Here is a 26,079-nt window from a genome sequence, read left to right as displayed (position 1 = left end):
CGGATTCCAGCGTTGAGCTTCCGTGCAGTTGTAGCAGTGATTTTAGGCTGGATGTATCAATTTATCTTACCGTGCTTCGTTTTATTCCACAATCAAAAATAAACAATTACAATGATCATTAAAACTTCAGGGTTGCCAAAATCATGGTATCAGTTCGCTCGAAGCTGTTGACACAAGCAGCTGTGTGTTTTTTTTTTCACGCGATAGTCAGTTTTTCTATAACAACAACACTGAGTGGTGCTTGCTTGTGCATGCTCATTGTTTGAAGTTCGTTCACTTTTGCTGTTACCCCGTTGGAAGCAAATAACTAGTGGAGATATCGGTGGAAGTAAAACTGATGATCAGATTCAGTTTTCCAAATAGATCGGTGAAACCATCAATGGAAGACATTGCGAATTTTGTGAAATCGCTGGATGTGGACCCCACTCAGATGATCGGTACTTATCGAATAGCGGAGGAAAAATCTATGTGCAAGTTCAAGTTAGAGGATTCGATGCTTTATTGTTTGCTAAATAACCGTGAACAATTAATTTTCCATTATGCCAATGGGAAGTCAGTCGAGATACGCATGTCGCCTGCTGAGGGCACCGTTCAGTACGTGAGAGTTTACGACCTACCTCCAGAAGTCTCGGATAGAGCATTTCTAGCTCAAATCGTTAAAAAAAATGTCAATTTTGTCTCGACCCCTTCTGATTTGAATGAAACATTGCTCACGTGTTCGCTGCTACTAATGGTTGCATTTTTCATTTAAATATCATTTTTTCCTCCAGAGTAACTTTTGAAAAGGGCGTATAAAAAAATGGATTATTTTTTATTCAAAAAATCATAACTTGAAAACTATTGATCTGATCAAAACGGCATATGAGAAGAAGTTTTAGGTAATTAAATTATTTTTGCGGAAAAAATACACTGAAAGAAAAAACTTCGTAAATTAGTATTTAAAAACGTAAAACGATGATTATCTCAAAACACCCCCCCTTCGATCTTTATAATTTTTTTTTTCAAGAAAATTGATGGAATACCCTTAAATTTCGTGAAAAATGTATGCTGGTAACTTCCTTAAAAAGAAATCTATAATTTTTTAAATTTTTGTTGATTTTTACAAGTTGATGAAAATGCATATTTTTTTGAAAAATAACAATTTATTTGGATTCTACGCATAATTTTTGATAACTTTGCATATAGAAACTTTTTTCCTAAGTCCAGCCGTTCTCAAGTTAATGCAAATTAAAAAAAATATAATTATAACAATTTTCAACATTATTGGCCATTTTCAAATGTTTGTCGAGATGTCCAGCAACGAGATTTTATTTCATGATTGTATATTAAAAAACAAACAATTCATTCTCAGATATGGTAGCTGTCAGACTTACCCGTTTCTATCTAGAGGCAGCGGAAGAGAAGCACGTTGATATGGTCAAATGAAAGATTTGTTGAGATAAAAAACAGTATATATTTATTATTTTATTTTACAACTCATATTATTTGAATACATTGAATAATTTGGGTGTATCGTTTGAATTAGAGAATATTTTTACTGCAATTTGGTTGTTTGAAACTGGAATATAGCAATGATATTTTCGAGTTCCAGGAATTGGTTTCACTTTCTTAAAAATTGGATCAAATTCCGTGTCACCCTTTTTGTATTCTTCCGTAGAAACATAACAAAATGACATTTTTGTTTGAAGATCTTCTTTACGACTATTTGCCCAGTCGTACAGTTGTTAAGGGTTCGTTATAGGGTGCTCGTGTTGCTTAGCTAAACTTGCTCTGGTTGCCATTCTCTTAAGGGTACCGCCAATCGCATAACAATGACCTTTGCCGTGTGAAGTTGCAAAAAAATGCCATTCAATTTCTACATTATGCTTATCTTTAAATCCACAAATGCTAGCAAAATTTTTTATGTTTTTGTATTGTGATGCTGCTCCATCTGACATAAAAATACACTTTTGGACTGTTATTTGCAACTTTAAAAATTCTAATAATTTTGAGATAAACAACTGAACTGCTACTGTGTCATGCTTTGAAATTGATTTAGGTGGAGGTTTACAACACTTGAAATTGTTATCCATCGTAAAAAACTACTTGCTTTTTAACTTGAAACGCTAAGAGAGATGAACTGAATGGAACAGGTGAAGATCGTCCCAATATATATATATATGTAGCAGAATAATTACAATGTTGACATTATACCTATCTTCATTAGGTACAATTGATTATAGCAAACTTTTTTAAGTGTGAGTGTAAGAAGCCTCCACGGAGTGCCTTTTTATGTAGTTGTGATATCGCGGGATGAGCTCTTAAGGCACAATATGGTATACGTCAGAGAAGTACCTAGAGAATTTATCTCAATTACAGGTTTAATAACATATTTGTTTACCTGTTTATGTTTTGAGCCTCTGTTATGACATACACAATTCTATCCAGGTATACAACTAATAGAGGACAGAAAAAAGGCACATGAGTGGGTTTGTTGATTATTTGGGTATATTTGAGAGTATTTACTTATAAACTTGTTTCTTTTCCGCTGCGTCTAAATAGAAACGGGTAAGTCTGACAGCTACCATATTTGAGAATGAATTGTCTGTTTTTTAATATATATTCATGGAAAAACATCTCGTTGCTGGACATCACGACTAACATTTGAAAATGGCCCAAAATGTAGAAAATTATTATAATTATTTTTTTTAATTGCACTAACTTGAGAACGGCTGGATTTAGAAAAAAAGTTTCTATGTGCAATGTTTTTAAAAATTATGCGTAGAATCCAAATAAATTACTATTTTACTAAAAAATATGCAATTTCACCAACTTGTAAAAACCAACAAAAATTTCAAAAATTATAAATTTTTTTTTAAGGAAGTTACCAGTATACAATCTTCACCAAATATTAGGGCATTTTTTCAGTTTTCTTGAAAAAAAAAATTATAAAGATCGAAGGGGGGGTGTTTTGAGATAATCATCGTTTTACGTTTTTTAGATACTAATTTACTAAGTTTTTCTTTTAGTGTATTTTTTTCCGCAAAGATAATTTAACTACCTAAAACTTCTTCTCAAATGTCATTTTGATCAGATCAATAGTTTTCAAGTTATGATTTTTTGAAAAAAAAATAATCCATTTTTTTATACGCCCTTTTCAAAAGTTACTCTGGAGGAAAAAATCATATTTAAATGAAAAATGCAACCATTATTAGCAGCGAACACGTGAGAAATGTTTCATTCAAATCGGAAACACTCATGAAAAACCGGTTTGCGTTTTGGGCTGGAAATGCTCGGATAGCGATCTAGCATTGGTGCTAGGGAAATACGGTGATGTAAAGCGTGTAGTACGGGAGAATTTCCCAGCTACCTTGAGCCTCAATATTCTTACATGTGTGCGAGGTCTATATATGGATGTAAAAAAGGATATTCCTAACTCACTACATTTTATTAATCGGAAGGGGAACATATTCTACCAAGGGAACAACAATTTGTGTTTCCTTTGTAAGACGGAGGGGCATCGGATGAATTCCTGCCCAAGCGGAAGGACTGAAAGAAGCCAGTACAAAAACGACTGGAAGAAGAAAACCATCAACGGAATGAGGAAGAGACCAGTACGTACGCTGGTGTAATGACTGGATGTGCATTGCCAAAAGAGGAAGCGGATGAGATTCTGGAAGAAGAGGTGGTAGTGACGGATGTGTCAGGGCTGAAAACATTACTAAAATTCATCAAAGTTCACTATGGATGAAAAATTCATTTCATAGTGAATGCTAGTGATTTTTTCATGATTCAACCCTGTCGATGTGACGTCCCCGGATGCCGAGAAGAACAATGGAGAGGAAGCAAGCGCTGTTGAGCAACAGCAGCCGCTTGTTTTCAAGTTCAAAAACGATGCGTATTACCAACAATCAAAACGAAACTAACGATTTTAAATTGGCTCACTACTTGACTAGCCTATTGGTTCCAAGCAAATCGATTACGGACCCCATTCTAGTCAAAATTCTAGTACTACACTATGTTTGTTTTGATTCGATATGAAAGTTTGGCAGATAAAATGAGGGGTTAGTGGATTTTCGAATGTATTAGCTTGGGACCGAAGATAGTACCAGAGCTGAGCCAAAAAGTTGAGCACGTTTCTTCGGGACCTACTAGTCTTAGAGTTACCTCTATGGTATTACTACTACAAATTCGGGATAGTAGACTATATTGAGAAGGAGCGGATAAAGGACGAAGAGGAGTCCAAGCAGCTGGCGCTACTAAAGGAAAAATAATTTGCAGAAGCAAGGGAGTTGATGAAAGTGGAAGCTAAACTCAAGTCATCTCCAAGGAAGAGTAAGAAGCTCTCATAAACTATGTCTTTCCTAATACTTTAATGTAATTATTAAATTATTTAATGGTTTGCGGCTCCGTAAAGTCCTTTTGGACATTTGAGCCTAACAAATAAAATGTTGAATAAAATACTCATGGGAAACTCGATTGGCACGCTTCAGCAGAGCGTTTTCACAGGTTTCGGCACAGCTAAAACATTCGGCACAGATTGAGGTGCGCAGAGTTGATTACCCCTTAGGTTTGCGATTAAATTTCATATTTTTATCACAAAAATAGTTAACCATACGCCTAAATGATTTTTCCTTAACTACGCCGATGAACAAAAGTACTACCTAATGAAATACTAAACAAGTTATCTTTTAACAATATCATAAACAAGGATGGTTGAGAATCGAAAATTGAGCGCAACTTCACCCCGTTTTACGGAACCTTAAATTAAATTTGGATTATGACGATGATCCTTTCGATCCAAAAAAAAGCAAAAAAGGTTCTCTGTAAAACCGGAAAAAATAAATTGTATTTATTTTTTGTTCCAACTTGTCATGCAACAAGGTACCGCACTAATGAAATCATTAATCCCGTTAGGAGCTAGGAGGCTGATGGCGCTGGATAGCGATGATGTGTGACGGTCCTTGTCCATGGGTATGGAATCTCTCTCTCTTTCGTGGTTTTACAAAGTGTTACCCCCTTATCGTTACTCTGTTGCCAGGGGAAAGAGTTTAAGCTTATTAAAGTTCGTTAGACTAATTGTATGGACTGCAGCCATGGATCGGAGCAGTGCCTTCAGTGTGAAGTACGGCTGGAATGGTGTACTCTAGTTTACGTTTATAAGTGAGGATTAAATTGAAAGAGATAAAAAAATAATCTCTCAAATTCTGATCATTATATCACAACGGGACTGATCAGCTATGTTCACTAACATTTTTTTCCTATTTCAGATTCATATCGCTTCGAAAAACATCCACGACTGGTATATTGTAATTTTTAAGGTAAGTTAATACAATTTTAACAGAATTTTTGAATCTACGATTTGACGTCGATCGTCGCTTTAAAAAAACATGGCTACCAAATTATAATTAAGAAAATATCTTCGTATCCCAGCTCGGGAAATTGACTATAAAATACTTGTTTTACATTTAATTTTTAATCAGCCTTGATCGCTAAATCACGTTATTTAGTATTCAAATGTTCAATGTCTGACATCCACCATTAGGAAACTTTTCATGAATTCTAATGTATGAGTCATTTGCAATATAGTTTGACAGAACATCACAAGGTCAGCATAGGGTGAGTGAGCCAGTTTTGATACTAGTTAGTAGTTCATGTTGTATAGCACCTGATACCACTGAATTGAAGTTTAAAGCATTCTGAATATTAAAATAGTGCTAAATGTGTTAATTTTTGATCACTATCACCGAAGACAACAAATCAAGAAGACTGGCAACTCTTCCATTTTCTCATACGAACGCTATGAGACAGGTACAATCGCGTCATCTGCCGCTGAAAGGTAAATGCTTCGAACGAATTTGATAGCAAAGATTACATCCTCAGAAGAAAGGTTTGTGTATTTGCTCATTTTTCTATGCGTTGCTTCCACCTTCACTCAAGCGCAGCGCTATTGTATCTGTCGCTTGGATTCTGGCAAAGTTGCCAGGCTTCTTGATATGATGTCTTTGCTATCACCCTAATGGTAGATTTTAAACTTCTAGCTCTAGTGCCAGTTTTGGCATCAGTTGTTCCTTTACCTACGGCCGGCTCCAGTTGTTGACCTGTTTAATTATATCATCAAAACATTATTCCGTTGCTAAATGGGTCAGTAAAACCACGCTGATTTTGAAAACAAATCCAAACTTTTAATCTTAAATTGAAAAGATTGCATAAAAACCTGTTTAGAAAGGATCATTAGGTACGAAATGTTTTTGTTTTAAATGATATATGTAGCAGCCATTCCATAGCAAAACAATATAGTGGTTCTCAGAATTTCGTTAAAATTAGTAGTTTTGTTCCTTATCGCAAAATATTAGAGCCGTATTTTTTTTATTTTGTCATTAGGGTGACCATTTCCATGTTAGGATGGTACAAAAAATCGATTAAAAAATGACTTTTTTAAACTTTCACAACTATTGAACAACTGGGCCGATTTTAAAGACCAAAATATCAAATAAAAGGCAATCAAACATATTTTTTAGAAAAAAAATATAACGAAACTATAAAATTGAGATATTTTATTTTGTTGTTGTTGTTTAAGACATTTTGCATCCAGCGGATGCATTCGTGTCTGTGAGATATTGTATTGAATAATATTGATTGTATTTGTTTTTTTTATGATTTGTAGACAGAGAGCGTGATCTGTTTTTATATGTTATCTTGTAATTTGACTTTTTATACAACATATCAGAAAATCAGCAATTTATTACGTTTTTGAATTAAATTGTTTTGAATCATCAAGTTTTGGGTTTTCGCTCAATACTCCTATGCGACTATATTTCCATGCGTCTCCATTGATTTAGAGTGATTGTAACGTGGTTACGACGAATGGTAGTCGAGCAAAGCTGGAGATCAAATTTAAATCAAAATTTGCTGTTCTTATTTTGAATACTCCAGTTGATCTCATTTGGGTTGACTTAACGGATAACTCAGCAAAAATGAGAGCAAAATTTTACACAGTTAAATCAAACGGAAAACTAATCCTGCTTCCAATGAAATCAATTTGATTACTGTTTTTGCATTCATAATGTTTAACTGAATACGGGCCTTGCGTTATTCTAAGAAAAATACGATGTACGCGGAGATTTGAAGTACAATCAAAATAATATTCACGTCAATGCTACGTGAAAACATACGTAGATTTTTTCCATCATACTTTTCACGTAAGAGCCACGTGATTATAAATGTAGGGGTACTCATTTTATTGGACCCAAACGTCACTGGATTTTTACGTAGAAGTTACATAAATTTGTCGAAGGCATTCACTGGTGGATTCCAGTATCACATTTGTTTATAGTTGCTTACAAAAGACTTTCTTATAAGATAAATCAATTTTGTATTCCTATAGAATAAATAGAAATCTAATAATATTTCTTAATTTATTGATGCCCATATAAAATAAAAAAAAACATCAGAAAAAGTGTAATAGTATCCGATTTGGATCTCAAACAATCCTGGTGATATGCGCAATGGAATAGGACAAATTTTCTTTTCACTGCCAGATCATTTGCCGTCTTTCTATTGAACACAATAAAACAGGCAATGTTTGTTTGAAAATCAGGATAATCATTAGAAATAATCAAAAATTATACTTACATCTTGCAATTATTTTACAAAAATAACGGACATTAGCTCATCGCGATGTCGCCATACTTTGCACCACTCTGAGTGTAGAACTCTTTTTTTTTCAGATGTGGAAATCACATAAGGTTTACGTGAAACGCGCATAGAAACAGTGTATGTGAAAATCACGTAAATTGGATTGATTAGTATGTGTGCTTAATCGAAATTCCCTTTGATATTCAAGGGGTATCACATACATTCTACGTGAGTCATGTAAAGCTGAGGGGAGTGGAAAAAGAGAGAGCTTACGTGATTTTTCACGTAGTTTCAACGTGTCGATTATTTTGAGTGTATGTCTTCAAATCTACAGGCAAAAAGTGTGCACCTGGCTTTGTTCATTACTGTCTGCGGCTCTGGAATAGTTCTAGCGACGTTTCATCACTACCCAAAGCCCCACGTTGCCCCACCCAAAGGTATGGTTGAATGTCTCGTTCCTTTTTCCACAACAATAACGAGTGCAAGTGAGATACTGAACTCAAAATTAAGTAAAATGAACTCAAATTGTGGGTAGTATTTTTTCTTCGCGTATGTCAAGCGTTGTGCCAAACATGCCGAAGTGTGACAGTGGAGGTATCAGTCTCAGTAACCCATGAGTTTAGCAACCCTGCACTTATGACTTTTAATGAAGTTGTGAAACATAATTCTAAGATAATATTTAAAGAGCTTGTTACCGGTCATCCGCTTCAAGGAAGTGGTACTCGAAGTTTAGCCTCTCCGCGAGAAGGTGAAGGGCCGAAACCAAGTACCCAACCAGCAAGTGGAAGATGCATCTTGCCTGCATTATCATCATGCTAGTCGGACAATGCTACATCCTTAAAAACAGGAAGGACCTAAAATGCCCGCCGGCGATAGTAGTAGTAGTAGCAGCAGCAGACCTCAGTAGCTTCCCAGTGTCAGCAGCCGTGGTTAGGTACTAAATCCGTCTAACTGGCCTCCCCTTTTTTTATGGGTGGATGAAACTACTTCGTCCATGGATTAGAAACGACCCAGGAAACCACTGAGCTTGGTCATTTACGGTTACAAATTAACTAGTACTGTTCTGATTTTCTCTCATAATTCTCAAATTCTAACTTTTAATCCGTTCATGCACATCTTCCTTGGAATAATTTTCAACATTATCTACCTCCTTCTTGTATCTGCTTGTTGTTCCTTCATATTTTTATCCTTGGTCATGCCGGAATCGCATATTAATCTCCCTGAAACTGCTGCCGGTTCTGATAGCGTGATAGCGATGCAGATTGACTCCGTTACCTCCTTCACAATTCTTTTAGCAGCATCTTCCTTAATACACTTAAACCTCCGTTTACGAAGTCTATTTTTACGCAGTATTCAATTTACGTCCCTCTTTTTACGAAGTAAATCCCAAATAACGAGTATACACTGTGAAATACCTCAGAAAATGGATATTGTTGGAATCGAAGTGACGTGTAGGGACCGGAAATCAATGTCTGATGCCATTTTGAAATCCAAGATGGCAACTTCCAGTTACATAAAAACTTGGAAATTCTGCCAAATACCCCACAATATGGGTATTTTTGAAATCGGAGTGACGTTTAGGGACCAGAAATCGATGTCTGACGTCGTTTTGAAATCCAAGATGGCGGCTTCCGGAAACAGAAAAGCTTGGAAATTCTGTCATATACCCCACAATATGGGTATTTTTGGAGTTGGAGTGACGTGTAAGAACCGGAAATGTATGTCTGACGCCATTTCGAAATCCAAGATGGTGGCTTCCGGTTGCAGAAAAATTGGCAAATATCACCACGTCACCCCGATTCTTAAGATACCCATATTGTAGGTTTTTTAACATTGTTTTTATGTAATCGGAAGTCGCCATATTGAATTTCAAAATGGCGTCAGACATGGGTTTTCAGTCCTAATAAGTCACCCCGATTCCAAAAAACCCATATTGTGGGGTATTTGACAGTATTTCCCAGTGTTTCTGTAACCGGATGTCACCATCTTGGATTTCTAAATGGCGTCAGACATGGATTCTCGTTTCTCACAGGTCATCCCGAATCCAAAAATATCCATATTGTTGTATATTTAACGGTATTGTTTTGTTTTTCTGTAATCGAAAGCCTGCCATCTTGGATTTCAAAATGGTGTTAGACATAAATTTCCGGTTCTTACACGTCACTCCGATTCCAAAAATACCCATATTGTGGGGTATTTAGCAGAATTTCCAAGTTTTTCTGTAACCGGAAGCCGTCATCTTGGATTTCAAAATGGCGTCACTCATCGATTTCCAGTCCCTACACGTCACTCCGATTCCAAAAATACCCATATTGTGGGGTATTTGACAATATTTTCAAAAACCTCTTTTTACGAAGTAAATCCCAAGTAACGAGGTTTTTTTTTACGCACTAATTCGATTTACGAACCCCCGTTTTGGTTCGTAAATGGAGGTTCCAGTGTATTGCTACTGCCGCTGGTGATACGAACAGTTGCGAAAGAGCGTAGAGATACTGCAAACTGGTAAAATGGGATCCACTGACTCCACCAGCCTCCACATTTAATCAAATCCGAGTTCAGTCCATAGAATGAGCTGTACGGTTGACTGATTGGTGAACCATCAATCGTACCGAGTGGTTCTGCGTGAGAAACTTACCAGGCATACCAAAAGTACCGCCTCATGACAGTATTCCAACGGCTGTCGCTTTCTTTTCCCTACGACAGCCTTGAGATTGAGCCTTAAGCGACAGCCCACAGTGAGGCTGTTATACGACATGCAACGTTGCCGTCTTGTGCAGTACACGACAGCTCGTTCTCAGTCATGTATTTTGTTCGTTCGGCTATGACAGCCTCGGATGGTCATTCGTAACGTTCCTCGTACATACAACAAGCAGTCCGTCGAACTGCCGATTCGTTGCTGCTGTCTTTGAAATTATGTTTGTATGTCGTAAGACTGCTACTACACTACCAGTGTGGCGCCGGAGCTCGTTCGGTTGCTATCACGTTCGTGCTAGGGTGTCTTTAGAAAAGTTTTCATAAATGACAAGACTCCTTTAATAAAGTGAAGTTTTAGTTCGGAACTTCACCACAGGGGGCGCTGCAAAATCTAACTTTTTAGTTTGACCATATAGAGATACAGAGTCTTGAGCTAAGTTGTAGGTTGCTTTATAACTTAAAACTTTGTTCAAGACGTCATGTCTCTATCTTCTTGCGGTTTTGAGTTATGAATCGTTTTTTTATAGAAGCGTCTCAAAAATCTGTTTTTGTAAATATTTCCGAAATTATTTGTTTTAGATGACTGGAATGCTCTGCAACTTATTAAAAATCAATAAAATACACATATTTACTGAAGACAAAAAGGTTCTATCTGCAAAACAGAAAATGTTATAGGCAATATCAGCTAAAAAATAGCCAAATTTCAAGCATCCACAAACTTCAAAGAGGCAAAAAGGGGCAGACGGCTCCTCAATATGATGAAACTATAGTGAAAACACTATCATTTCATCTAGTAGTCATCTATATCTCGTTGTGCCCAAAAACCCCATATAATATTATATTACTAAGATATTTTATTCCATTGATTATTATTATATTATTTTTATTTATTTACATTACCTTGATAAAAAATTTCCCTTTGTATTAATTATGTTATTATCAGTTTAAATCCTTGTTCAATTGGAGTCACTACTTTCGTTTGACTCCAAATCTGTGTCTTCAAGCTGATGAATTGATTGTAGATCCAGCATATTTCTAGCATCCTCAACCAAATCCATGTCTCGCTTGTCGCTAACGTCTCTTAAACTAGAAATGATTGGATCTGACGATTCTAGTAGCCGATGGATCATTCACTGTCGTCCAGATATTTTACTGGTATGATCGATTCGGTTCCTTTTAAATGTTAAAATGTTTATATAAGTTGTATGGTATGTTTAAATAAGTTGATTAAACACAATAATGATAGAAAATATCTTCGTCTTTAAGTCTTTATTACGACTTTCTTGCACCTTTTCTGACAATTGACCAATTGGAACTAGAAAGCTTTCCACAACTTTAAATCCGTGAATCAGAATTTTGTGAAAAGTAACCGGGATATAATACCAGCGGTAGAATTCCACAAATTTCTCAGTAGTTCCTCGGCAGTAGCTATCAATTTTTTTTAATATTTATTTCCATGCCAGATGCCAGAGTTTGAAGGATTGCAGCACATCGATGTATTAGCTCTAGATACAGGCTGGTAAAATCAGCCGATTTTTCTGTATTTGTTCCGAGATTTATAAACTCAACGTTGCAATGACAACACTAACGTTGCTCTTGATGACCTTCTTTGTGTATTACCTTACACAATAGTCGCGAAATCGTGTTTACCCTCATCTCTTAGTTTCATTTGAGTGCTAGCATATGCAGACTCAGTCGTTGGATATTTGCTCCTTAAATCCGATGTCTTCCGTCTTTTTACAACTTCGCTGCTGTCTTCGAATGCCAGTAACTTTCTGCCACGTTTAGCAGATGAGGATGACGAAGGAATGTTATTAATATTTTTTTTTTGTTTTCACTTTAAATGATCTTTATTTCTGGTATTTGTGTGGTTTTACATGTATGAATTAACAAGTGACACAGATGCGTCTTTTCAACTTTAGTTCATTTGAAATTTTTAATATTATTTAAAGTTTCTAGTCCTATCAGGCCTGTTTTTAAGATTGACCACCTTGGTGGGATTGGTTTGTTTTAAATTGGAAAAGGGAAACTACTTATAACTACTATTTACAACTACAACTAACCTACAACTACTATATACACCTAACCTACTAACCTATTTTTGTGCAAATTTAGTCTTAATTTCGTTTATTCTGGAATCTATTTTGGCAATGCCTGCCTCTTCGTGTAAATTTGTTATTCTAGTGTCGAAAGGACGATCGAGTATCATCCTAAGCACTCTGTTTTGTGCCACCTGGACTTTGTTCCTGTGAGTTTGAGCACTTGATTCCCACACCGGTGTAGCGTAGAAAATTGTAGGTGCTATGATTTGATTGTAGACAGCCAGTTTGTTAACCCTAGAGAGGCGGGATCTGCGAGAAATCAGCGGATACAAACACCTTACTAAGCTTGAACACTTAACTAACGTCTTTTCTATATGCGAGCGGAACAGGAGCTTCTCATCGAATACCATACCAAGGTACGTAACTTCAGCAGACCACTCAACCCTTGTGCCATCCATGACTACTGCGCAAGAAGGTGCCGGTATCAGTTTGGGTGATTGCCTATGCAGGAACATGATCGTTTGGGTTTTGGAGGCATTGATTTTGATTTTCCAAGTTTTTGCATAGTCAGCAAAGGTGTCAAGGCATCGTTGTAGTTTGTTTGTAATATCACGAGGCATTCTGCCCTTGACTGATATCGCGGTATCATCTGCGAACAGGAAGAACACGCAACCGTCTCCGAGGGGAGGAATGTCAGAAGTATACAAGCTGTAGAGCAAGGGGCCCAACAAACTGCCTTGCGGAATGCCTGCCGGAATGGAAAATTTGTCGGAGAGACAACCATTCAACGATACCTTGAACGACCTTTGCTGAAGGTAGTTACGGGTAATTTTGACCAAATGCAACGGTAAATTGTAGTTACAAAGCTTGTATATAAGTCCGTCATGCCAGACATTGTCAAACACTTTTTCGACGTCTAGCAAGACCATGGCTGTGGACTTGGATACAGCCTTGTTCCTTCGAATGTTGTTCATCACCCGTACTAGTTGATGAGTGGTGGAGTGCCCCTTCCTGAACCCAAATTGTTCCGGTAGGAGAATATTGTTTTCCTCCACAAACTTGAGCAATCTATTGAGAATGATTTTCTCGAACAATTTGCTCAGCGCTGAGAGGAGGCTGATCGGTCTGTAGCTTGACGGCAATGCTGGATCTTTACCGGGTTTGCGGATCGGTATTATGTTTGCTATCTTCCAGATGCTTGGAAATTAGTGCAGCTCCAAGCATCTGTTGAAGATGGCAGTTAAAACTGCATAGACTTTAATGCTAAGCCTTTTTATGATTAGGTTAAATACGCCGTCAAAACCGGGGCCTTCATATTCTTTGAATATTTCAGCGCTGAGCAAATCTGTTCTACCGCAATTCTATCCTCCGGAGACACGGCACAAGGGGAGTAATCTACATTTTGGACGCATTGCGTCACCTGGTTTTCGAGCGGACTTTGGATAGTTGAGCCAAGCAAATGCGATGCAGCAATATGATTGCCAATCGCATTTGCTTTTTCTTGTGGGGTTATGAGCCGATTGTCATCATTTCCGACTCTGAGAGGTGGAACGGGTTTGGGATGAGTTTTCAGCACCTTGGCTACCTTCCAGAATGGACAGGAGCGGTCATCCAGATTCTGGACAACACGCCCGAAACTTTCATTTAGGAGTGAGTCCATTCTGGAAGCAATCTGCTTGTTCAGATCGGCCATTTCACGTTTCCTTGCTAGATGTCCAGTCCTCTGAAACTGGCGTCTACGCACATTTCTCAAGCGAATCAGTAATTGGGTGTGGGAATCAATGGCAACAAACTTACCTCTCACAGGAACTTGTCGAACACACGTCTCGTCAGCCACGGATATGGCCTGGTGGAGTCCTTCCAGTGCCCGGTCGATGTCCTCTACGCCTACGGTGTCAAGCGGCGGATTTTCATCGATGTTTCTGTCGACCACAAGCCCAAACTGCACCCAGTTGACATGATGGTAGTCTTTGCGCAGGCTTTGAGCAGGTGCCACGTCGGTGCCGACTTCAGCCACCACCGGTTGATGGTCGGAACTGAGATCGTTGATCGCCATCGGTTTGGATAGTCCAATGTTCGATAGAAAAAAAGTCCAACGTGGAAGGGTTTCCCGCCGGAGAGATGAATGTCGGTTCATCAGGGAATTTAACTGTATACAGCCCATGCTGCGAGAGGTCGAAGAGCAGACGTCCGTTCTGATTCCGCTGATAGTTCCGCCATGCTTAGTGGCGGGCATTTAAATCGCCCCTAATGACGAATTGTGAGCTTGTGCGAGTGATGGTGGTCAGATCATGCTTGAATTGGATGCCTAATCCATTTCTGGCAGCACACTGACGAGGGCAGTATACGGCGACGAACCGGACGTTTCCGGTTGATGATTCCACCTCCACACTAAGGGCCTCGATGATAGAAGTGCGAATATGCGGCAGCGTGCAGAACTTGATTCCTTTCTTGATGATGATCGCAACACCACCCCCCCCCCCCCCTGGAGTCGATACGATCAAGCCGGATAATGTGGTGATCAGGCAACCAAAAACTGTCACCGGATTTAAGATGGGTCTCTGTTAGGAGGCCCACGTCGATACTATGCTTGCGGAGGAAGTCAGCAAGCTCGAGTCTTTTTGCTCTTACAGAGCATGCGTTCCATGTGACGACAGTTATCGGTTTAGACACCATACTGAATAATAAACTTACCGAGCACTTGGATCTGTTCGGGCTTGCTGCGGCACTGACGAAGAGAAGGGTCATGTCGACGAAAATCTTCCTCAGCTCATCCGCAGAGAAGAGATCGGGATTGGCGTTTTGTGCTGGTGGTTGTCTCCAGAATCCAGGGGGGATGGAGAGCTTTGTCCAGCTGAGGCACCAGATGTTTCTTGGCGGGGGCCGGATTGCACCCGTGGATTTGCTTGACCGTGTTGCGTAGCAGGAAGAGGCGGGAAATCCTCCAGTCTGAATGCCGGCGTATTGTCCTTCTTTCGTCCTGGTTGATTTCTTGTGGACGCCTGCTTTCGGATCCGTTTGAAATCTTCGCGTTTGGGGCACTGTTTATCGGACCCTTGATGAGCGCCATTACAGTTGGTGCATTTGGCCGTTTCCCACTCGTCGACAACACACTCGGAGGATATATGGTTTTGGGCGCATTTGCCACAGCGCGGCTTGACGAAGCAGTTTCGGGTGCCGTGCCCGAAATTCAGGCAACGTTGACACTGAGTGACGTCGTGACGGCCGCCACGGTATGGCTCCCATCGGACAATGATGGAACTACTAGATGAAATGATAGTATTTTCACTATAGTTTAATCATATTGAGGAGCCGTCTTCCCTTTTTTGCCTCTTTGATGTTTGTGGATGCTTGAAATTAGGCTATTTTTTAGCTGATATTGCCTTTAACATTTTCTGTTTTGCAGATAGAACCTTTTTGTCTTCAGTAAAGTTGTGTATTTTATTGATCATGAACATTATAGTCATCTAAAACAAATAATTTCGGAAATATTAACAAAAAATAGATTTTTGATACCCTTCTATAAAAAACGATTCATAGCTCAAAATCGCAAGCAGATAGAAACATGGCGTCTTATACAACGTTTTTAGTTATAAAGCAACCTACAACTTAGCTCAAGGCTCTGTATCTCTATATGGTCAAACTAAAAAGTTAGATTTTGCAGCACCTTCTGTGGTGAAGTTCCGAACAAAAAATTAACTTCATTCAATAGGTCTTGTCATAAGTCACGAATGACCTAAAAGTGTTAAAGTGACTATAATAATAATAATAATAATAGGTCTTGTCATTTATAAAAACTCTTCTGAAAACACCCTATTGAAAAAAAACTATTGTGAAAGGTGCTAATGAAAAAAGTTCATGGATTTGGCCTTTCGCACCACTAGACTGAAAATGGTAATTTTTAATTTCGCTAACAAACCATATACAAAATGTCTCGAAAAATGACCCTATGCAAAATTTGAGCTCAATCGGACATGATTTAGGGGTACCACAAACGCGTCAAAGTTTGACTTTTTTCACTCTCGAAAAAAAAAAAATTTGTTTGATGCCAAATGTCTTAAAAATGCATGAAACGTCGAGATGTGGTGTTATCTCGAATTTTTTTTTTCAAAAATCGACTTTCGGGGAGTTCTATATGGAACATAGAAGATTGATGAGTCGGCTTCTAAAACTGTTCACAATTGTCTCCAACCTGCTTGTATATCGAGTTAAACCACCATTTAGAATACGAAATAATTCACTAGGATGGTCCAATTATTCTTCATTAGGGTGGTCCAAAAATTCAAAAATATATGAAAAACCACAACTTTTCATCAGAAATTCCTAAAATCAATTGTAAAATATCTTGAATTGCGTTAATCTGTTTTTTTTGGAATCATGAGTTTTACACAAGAGGAACATTTGCCTGAAAAGATGAAAAAATACTTGTTTTATACTTTGCCATATATTTTCTTATTAGCTACACCAAATCATGTTTCCTGGTACTCTTATAATTTTTTCGATGATCTTCAACTAATTTTAAAATGCACTGCTTTTGATCTTCATCCGTTGATAGTTTTGAATTGTATGTTTTAATCAATGCTATACCACGCTCTGCATTATCATTAACTACTTCCAAACATTGAACCCGTCTTTTGGCATTTTCTATAACTATTTAACTATTTTCTATAACTTCACTATACGTCGGCAAGTTAACAGAATGGCCAAACGACGGCAGATATTCTCCAACTAGTCAAATGTCAACCATTTTTAACAAACTGTCGTTCTATTCTCTATCAGTTCTCTGCTTGTTGTCTTCTTCAAACGCACTACTGATTGATCATACATCCTCAGATCGCATCCTTTTTTATACTAAAGCATAGGTAGAAAAAGCCAAGGTAGAAAAGTTTACGTAGAAATAAGTACTTGAGACCGTTGCTTGCCTGTAGGAGAACACTGTTAGTGTGTGTTTTTTAATTAATACCCAACAGGAAGCCAGATAAACAATATGCTTTATACGGGTACTTTTTTGGCACCTCTATAGGGTAGGAATTTAAAAGAAACACATATAAACGGTTGTCCCGTATTAGGTGGATATGTTAAAAAGTCATTGTACTTTCGTCAGATTGTACTGTAAACTAAACAGCACTAACGGTTGTCCTGTACAATTTTCGGAATTATTCTACGATTTATGTCTGTCTATGCTTCTATTTTACGTGGTCTCAGATACCAAAAAGTAATATCATCAAATGTTTTGAAGTTTGGATTCTTAAAAATTCCAAAACACAACATGATGATACTTTCAGATACATGCGTTTGGTAAAAAGTAATGGTTTTTACATACCTATTTTGATTTTTGGACCACCCTAATGAAGAATAATTGGACCACCCTAGTGAATTATTTTGTATTAGATCCTAAATGGTGGTTTAATTCGATATATAAGCAGGTTGGAGACAATTGTGAACAGTTTTAGAAGTTGACTCATCAATCTTCCATATTCCATATAGAACTCATGAAAAAAATTTTAAGTCCCAGAAAGTCGATTTTTGAAGAAAAATTTTTTTTTCGAAATAACACCAAATCTCGACGTTTCATGCATTTTTTAAACATTTGGCATCAAAAAAAAATTCGATTTCCGAAATTTCATGTACCCCCCCCCCCTCTTGGGAGATTTTCGAGAGTGAAAAAAGTCAAACTTTGACGCGTTTGCGCCACCCCTAAATCATGTCCGATTGAGCTCAAATTTTGCATAGGGTTAATTTTGCGAGGCAATAAACATTTTGTATATGGGTTGTTAGCGAAATTTGATGGTCAAATTTTTCCCATACATTCATTGGCAGTCTACTGTGCACTGATGATGCAACAATGTGCTATGTACACAGTTTTACCGAGTAACACTTCACCATTCGTTAAATTGTTGCGTGACCGCCCTTTACATTTATCGCTCTTTTTGATTAATGTTTCCGATGGCCGTTTCCATGTTTTCAACATTGTTGCTAGAGGTGTGACCATGAAGGTTGTGCTAATTTTACTACTATGGGCATGAATGTTGGATGTTTGAAAGATCCTGACACTGGTTATTTGGTTTAATCTAAAAAAAAAAATGGTTGATGCTAATGCGGATCTAAATGTATACTCAGAACATGCTCAACTTACAGGCAAATCTGACATGAACACCCCATGAAGTCTTTCTACAGTGCTTAAGTTTTCAAGAAAACAACTTCCTCTTGGGGAGAAAGCTCTTTTGTGCAATTTGTTTGGCACTAAGCAGCAGCAGGCAAAAGCACTGCACTGCATCCGTTCAGGTATGAAATACTGCTCCACGGGGCTTGGTTGCAGTGCCTCAGCAAAGAATGAAACCAGCCAAGTGTTCACTTTGTGGGGTGTTTATTTGTTTAGTACCGGCTTTTTCGATGTGGGGCTACTCACCCACACCCCCTACCCGTTAAGTGTAAGCTCAGTGAATCAACACGAAAACATGAACAACCACCTTGGGGCGGGCAAGAATGAGAGAGTTGGCAGCGCATTCATGCAATTAAGTCAAGTGTAATTTTCGTTGAGCTCTCTTATGGGAACGGGAACGGTATAGTGCTGCTGTTGGATGGTTATAGAAGGGATGCTTTTCGCAGAAGCAAAAGGTGTCAAACTGCATTTCACTGGATTTTGTGGTAAAATATAGCAACCGATTTTTCAGCAAAGCTCCATGCTCTGCGGTTGAAGAAATTGAATCATCATCTTGACAGAATTCATAAATATGTATGAAACTGTTTCGAGAAATCGCTTCCGGGGTATCAATATCGGGTCCGTCGTCATTTCCCTTCCAGCATCGCAGACGATGACTGGCTGGCTGGGAAAGAGTGCAACCAGCAGAGAAAACCACTATCGCGCTCGCTGGAATTGCAGCCTTTTTGTTATCGAGTTTCTCCCCGTATTATGACGCTTTTCCTGAACGAAGCGCTTCCGCTATCATCTTGGGAAAAGCAGGGACATAAATTTATTCAATTACTTCACCAATAGCTGCGAGGGACATCAGAGTCGCTTTGCTCGTGCCCTGTCGGTTTGCAAGCTGTATTTTAATCCCCGGAGATATTTGACTAAATTAACTTTTTCTCCGAGCAACTTCTGCGAGATAGTTCATGAAAAACGATTTCGTTTGGGAGCCAGTTGACACAATACCGTAAGACGTTTTTCCTCATTTTTCTCATATGAAAACCAGATCTGCTGTCTCTCCGCAGAAGAAAAATTGCATAAACGGAAAAGTTTAATTTTATCCGATAAAGAAAACTGCACTGAAAGAGCATTAGAATTTGCGCTGTGTGGACATTTTTTTTCTCAGTTCCCCTTGCTTGTGCTTGACACTTGGCGAAAAGTTGAAATAGCATAGAGAAAAAAAAAATCGTCCTCCAACAGATGCTGCTTGCCCTCATTAACCAGAATGGCTCCCACGCTCCGACTGGCATAACTCGAGACAAAGTGTACATATTCGAGTCAGGGAGTACAGAGGGAGATTATCCCCTGCGAGGTGATTAGTTTTCCGGGAAGGAGCGCATTTTATCTTTTCTGAATGTCAAGTTGACACATTGAACTCGAGGAGAAAAAGGTAAAACGAATGCATTGATCAAAATTTTGCAGGATTCACGGAACAAAAGCTAAACCAGCTCATTGTGTTGGTTCGTTCGTTGGTCGTTCTCCGTAAATTTGCAAAAACGTAGGTTACTCATAGACTGAGTAAAATTTTCCACGATTTTCCAGGAAAAACTTTTCGAATATGAGGAAAATCGAGATTGAGTTCAATTTTCGTCGTTTTTCCTCAGAGTAGATTTTTGAGGAAATAGCGAGGAAAATTTTGCTCAGTCAATGAGTACCCTACACTGAGGCAAATCAACTTAAGAATTTCATAAGGCTCTTCTTATGAACGACACATATGAAGTTCATAAGCGTGATTTATGAATGATGTTCGTCTAACATAAGGTAGCTCTTATACACTTGTTCAATAGACGGTCCCATAATCTCAACGTACATGGTTCGGTTCCAGTCTACCCTTCATTATTTTTTGCCAAAACTATTTTTCATAAAATTCATATTGTGGCTAAAATTCATAAGTGATTATTATGGAATTAGTACGTTCTTCGACTCAGTGTACGAATTTGCGATTTTGAGTGAAAATCCACTCAATTTTGAGTCGATCTCATCGGCTGTGCAGCTTGTGTTTTCGACTTTAAATGGAGCTCGAGCTGAAGAAGCGAACAAAAAGGCTCGTGAAAAAATGTTTCAAAAATAAACGATCCACTTTCATGTGCTTCTCATTACTCTCTGAGGCGGTCACGCAGTTGTGAAAGATTAAAATAATAGCGGTCATTTGTTTCCTCTCTCTCTCTCCCTCTCCCTTCATTGTTCCCAGTGGGTGTCCAAATCCGTGAATGGAAAGCAACTTTCCAGTTTAAATAAGATCGGTTATTAGGATGAATATTTGGAAGCTTAGCTTCAGTAGTGGGGATTCATGTGCGTTGAAAATTGTTGTTTGTTCCCAAAGTCTTTACCACGGAATGAGCTGAATCTAGGGTCAAAATAGTCCGATCGTCGCGCAAATGCTTCAGAACGTTCAGCAAAATCTCTCTTATTTCATCGCCAAGTTAGTTCTTGAACATTTATCAGTTGAATCGGATTCAGTCCTCGGTTCACTACACCCAACATTCATCATCGCAGGATGTTAGTGGAGACCGCATGAACGGAGGATGAGATTAACCGAGCTGCGGTCCAATGCAAGAAAATCGTAGACCGAAAAATTGTGGATTGTATAAGTGGGAGAAATAATCATGAGCATTGAAGACCATACATTTCAATAGTTGTTACTCCGTGATTGACCAGATTTAGCGAAATTTGCACAAAGAACCATATGAATGGGGCTTGGGACTAGCAATCCATTCTCAGTGTACAAAATCTGGAGAATCCATATTTTTAAGGTCGATAACGGCGCCGGCCACGTCCTTACGGTCATCGGAGAGGGAACGGTTTGTTATTTCAACAACTGTTGCTACTAGAGACCGAGTATACCTCTGCATCTCCACGGTTGTCACGGGAAGGACGTTTTTGTTAGTGGGAAGGGTAAATTAGATCTGGATTTACATTGGAAAGTGATGCGATCTTTTAAAACCTGTTAAGCAAATGACGCGACCCTAACAACTCAGTAATGTTGGCTTGGGTTTAAACCCACGATCTTCTGCTCAGTAGGCAAAAACGGTCGCTCTAAGGCCACCGTGCCCCTTACATCACAGCAAGCTACGACCCAAGATCGTTCATTATCGGTTACAAGAAGCTATTACAATGAAATGAAATCATCCAAAGTAGTTAACAATGTCTTCCGAACCAATTGAGGCGTACGTCACATTTGTCTAAATATACTTATTACTTTACTGAATCGTTCCTCCAATTTCTGTTATTAACGATTTTCTACAATAGAGGGCTGGATATATTAACTTGGTAATGTAATGAGACTTGGGTTTTAACCCATGATATTCTACTCATTAAGCAAAAAACAGTTGCTCTATAGCCACCGTGCCCCCATAATCTACGACCGACTCAACAAAAAGTTATTCAAATGAAGCGACGTCTCTGAAAGCAGCCAACAATGTCTTCCAAACTGGATCACGCATGCACCCTTTCCGAAATTCATGATTTAAACTATTCAACTTTTGGTTATTAACTGCGCTTTATGCTCTCGGTACCCAACGATGGTGGTTTATTCTGTTGTGGGGTTAAACCCATGATATTCTGCTCATTAAGCACAACCGATCCTTCCAGGGTTATGGAGCATCGCAAAAACACAATACTCCACGACAAAATATGATTAAGTTTTCACTTGGTATGTAATGAACAACAGAGATACGCGATAATTCATATAGTTTGTATAAGTGAGAGAAATAATCATGACGAAAAAGTAAAAATGGTGCCGATTGAACTCGAACCACGAACGTTGCGATTACTCCACTGCTCTCTCCATGCTTCGGAACTTGAATAGGCTGAAATTGGAGCATACCTGACGCGGTCTTCTTATTCTTTTATCATATATGGATGTTGGACTTTAGTGATGATGTAGGAGATCTCTATGGGAAGGCACAATATGGTAAACGTCAGAGAAGAAGAACCTAAATAATTTATCGCAAATACAGGATTAATGAAATATTTGTTTGCCTGTTTATATGGTTTGCCTCTGATTTGACGTAGACAATTCTTCCCAGATATACAACCAATTGAGGAATGAAAAAGTCATATTATTGGGTTTGATGATTATTTGGGTATATTGGAGAGTATTTACTTATAAACTTGTTTCTCTTCCGCTGCGTCTAAATAGAAACGGGGTCTGAAAGCTACGTTATTTGAGAATGAATTGTTGGTTTTTTAATATCCAATCATGGGAAAAACATCTCGATGCTAAAAATCACGACTAACATTTGAAAATGGTATAAGATTTTATTATTAATTCGCATTAACTTAAGTACGGCTGTACTTAGATAAAAAGTTATTATGTGCAAATTTATAGAACATTGTGCGTTGAATCTAAATAAATTATTATTTTACTTAAAAATATACAATTTCATCAACTTGAAAATAAGCAAAAATTAAAAAAAAAAATATTTTGAAGCTGGTTATCAGCATTTACTCTTCACCAAACTTTAGAACATTCTTTCAGTTTATTTTTACGTAGAACTAAGTCACATTAGAAAAAAAAAATCAAAATTCAGACTTGTAACGAAAAATCACAAACACGGACGAAGCGATAGAACGCAAATCGAGCACATGACACATTGCGCCTGCTCACATGAGCGAGCTCACCGCTCGATTGACCGCTCACCATTTGACCAATGAATGGAAGGGAGGAGAAAAGCAGCGGTAATAAAACGCCTGCCAAATCGTTTGATTCGCAATTACTTTCGAGCAACGGACGGATAATCGTCGGACACGACGTATCAGTGGGTGCTGTTCCACCAATACGAAGAAGACGACGAATGCATCCACATCGACCGAAGGAAAGGCTTCCCGTAATAGGCAGTATGACTGGGCCCCGCCGTCATCCGGTCAGCATCGACTTGCACTGGTGTGAACAAGTCAAGTAGCGCTAGTTGTTCTTTCACAACAATACAATTCAATGCTGGTCGGAGCACGTCTTGGTCTGGTGTGAATGCTACTATATCAAGACCAGCAATTGAAATGGGCTTAACTCCATTTTGTAAACAAAACAGGTAGCGGAGACTTTCCCCTACCTGGTCATTATGTTGGTTTGCCTTTGCGGACTTCGGTTCGCGAGAAAATGGTTGTAAGGCCATTTTCTCGCGAACCGAAGTCCGCAAAGGCAAACCAACATAATGACCAGGTAGGGGAAAGTCTCCGCTACCCGGTTGTGGTTTAGGTTTGCGAATGAAGGTTTCGGTTCGCGAGGAAATTGCCTTACAAGGTTTGTTTACAAAATGGAGTTAAGGCCATTTCAATTGTTGGTCTTGATATACTTGCAACTAGGAACGCTATGACGAAAAATACTCCAAAAGGGAAGGGCCTAATATGCTATTCTGCAAGTATAAAACAGATTGTAATTCAGTGAACGTGATCAGTTGCGATTCCATTAGCTGTGGGGACAGTCGTCACAACAAATTTGAAAGACTCAGAAAGTGGACGTGGACATCGGAATGAGAAGCAACGACATCCTTCGAACGTTACACTGCTGAGTTTGACTCCAATGATTACCTGCCAGGAAATCCAACTGAGCACGCTGTCTCTGGAGATACCCAAGTACACCAGTTTGTTCGCTTCGATCCAAAATGGCAGTTTCATTTGCGACGGAGATGTTCTTCACAAATTTGGTAGGACCCTGTAGGACGCGGACATCGGAGGCTCTCTGAGTAGCTTCACCATCTTTCGGACGTTCCATTGCAGTCGTTCCGTTAGGCTGACAACAACATTGATCACCTGCACAATTTCAACCACGGTGCAATGGTGTAAGCACGCCATCCCGAAAGTACTAGCATGTAAATCTGTTGGATCCCAAATGGCCTTTTTCAGGGCCACTATATTTTTGCGCTATAGAATTTCTTTTAAGACCTCTAGATGGTGGGTAAAACAGGTCCACAAAATTGAAATATTTTTGAACCATGGAGAGAAATAACAGTGTTCGGAAAATCACTATCAGCACTATCATTTCATTGAATCTCCGTGAGAGAATAAACTTGCGTAGATCATCCAGCTCTAAACCTTCCCGCAGACGTTAATTAGGAGCACGTTTATGCATTTCGTGTTAGTTCTCCATCCACTGAAGCAAATACAACAGCAATATCAACAAATAGCGCCAAAATAAAAGGAGCACCAAGAGGCAACAGCGGTTAGTACTTATCCGTTCCGTACCCTCCAACTCCAACAACGCTTTCGATGGACACCAGGAAAAAAACAAAAAACGGCTCTTTTCAAGGCCACCACTTCAAATACAGAAGGAGTTAAGCTAATAGATTTTCGAATAATTAAAAGAATTAAGAGGAAAAAAGGTTTGTTCCGACCACTCACGGTCTATACTTGCTGATACAGTATTACTACTTACCATTCATCATTCAGAATTTAATGTTACAAACAAATTTTTAAAATTACCGGTATCATAACAGGCCTGATCAAAACTCTAAATGCTGGTAAAGATTAAGAGGACGCGCAAATGATTTAAAGTTTGAATGGAGATTTCGATGGATTAGTGCACACGGTTAGGAAAAAATACTTAGTTTAAAAGAACTTAACGTTGGATTCTATCATTTAAGGTCCGCCATTGAGTGAATTAGATAAGTGGCGTTGGTTCAAACTTACTCATCTATTGATTAATAATAGAGAATCTCAAATTTATGTTTATTTGCTGTTTATTATTGTTATACCCCGTACAGACTATGGCTTATATCATGTAATATAAGCTGTCTTGCAATAAGCACTCATACATAGGATTTGTATGAGTGAGGAGTGAAAACTAGATGTATGAGTGCTCATTGCAAGACAGCCTATATTACATTATATCATAGTCTGTAACGGGGTATTAAGCTTAAAACATAATATTTGACGCTATCGATTGATATAGTACTTTCCGCTTTGTTTAAAAGTTACATGTTTGTAAATTGTATTGACTAAAATAAATAACGATGAACATCTTGAAGTATATTTAAATATATTTCATTTAAATAAAACACGCTGCGATTCAAAGTTCAAAAGAACTCAATTTTCAGTTAAAAGTACTCAACCGTCATGTTTCCACCGTTGGGTGCTTTTAACTTATTCATGGATGAAAATCATAGCAACCTGCGCTGCCGTCGATCATGTCATTTTCTGGGCTCCAGCACCTCCGTTCGTGCTTCATTAGCAGGGTGGCCAGACCTACTGATTTATCGGTAGTCCTATCGATTTTCGGGATGCCTACCGATTCACAGACGAAAGGTTAAAAACTACCGATTTTTCAGTTTTCCTACCGAGAATCACAGATTATTAGTAAAATGAAAAATGTTCAACAGGGGAAAAGTCGGCACCGGCAATACCCTAACCTTTTATCGTCAGGGGGTAAACAAAATCCTAGAGCACTCAAAATTGGCCAATAGATGCTCAGAAACACAATGTATCCACATGAAAAAATTGAGCTCTCCAGGACGTTGTTTACCCCACTGACGATAATATAATTGGCGAATCAAAGTTGGCACTCGTGGAGAATAGAAGGACTATGAGTGTGATAATGAT

At 38.4% G+C, this 26,079-nt stretch overlaps 1 protein-coding gene across 1 annotated transcript in view; it reads left to right on the top strand.

Moving 5' to 3' along the window:
* The window catches only part of LOC135714252 (GTP-binding protein Rhes-like), a gene marked incomplete at its 3' end in the record, with an annotated part of 351,688 nt that overhangs the window by 139,344 nt on the left and 186,265 nt on the right, over nt 1-26,079 (top strand). The window contains exon 2 of the mRNA XM_065237584.1: nt 5,250-5,300. The remainder of the gene's footprint in view (nt 1-5,249; nt 5,301-26,079) is intronic.

Source organism: Ochlerotatus camptorhynchus, unplaced genomic scaffold (assembly GCF_037179485.1).
Source record: "Ochlerotatus camptorhynchus isolate MF236.1 unplaced genomic scaffold, CSIRO-AGI_Acam_v1.1 ptg000633l, whole genome shotgun sequence".
In the NCBI taxonomy this organism is placed as follows: Eukaryota; Metazoa; Arthropoda; class Insecta; order Diptera; family Culicidae; genus Ochlerotatus; species Ochlerotatus camptorhynchus.
This window is presented reverse-complemented; position numbering and strand designations above follow the sequence as displayed.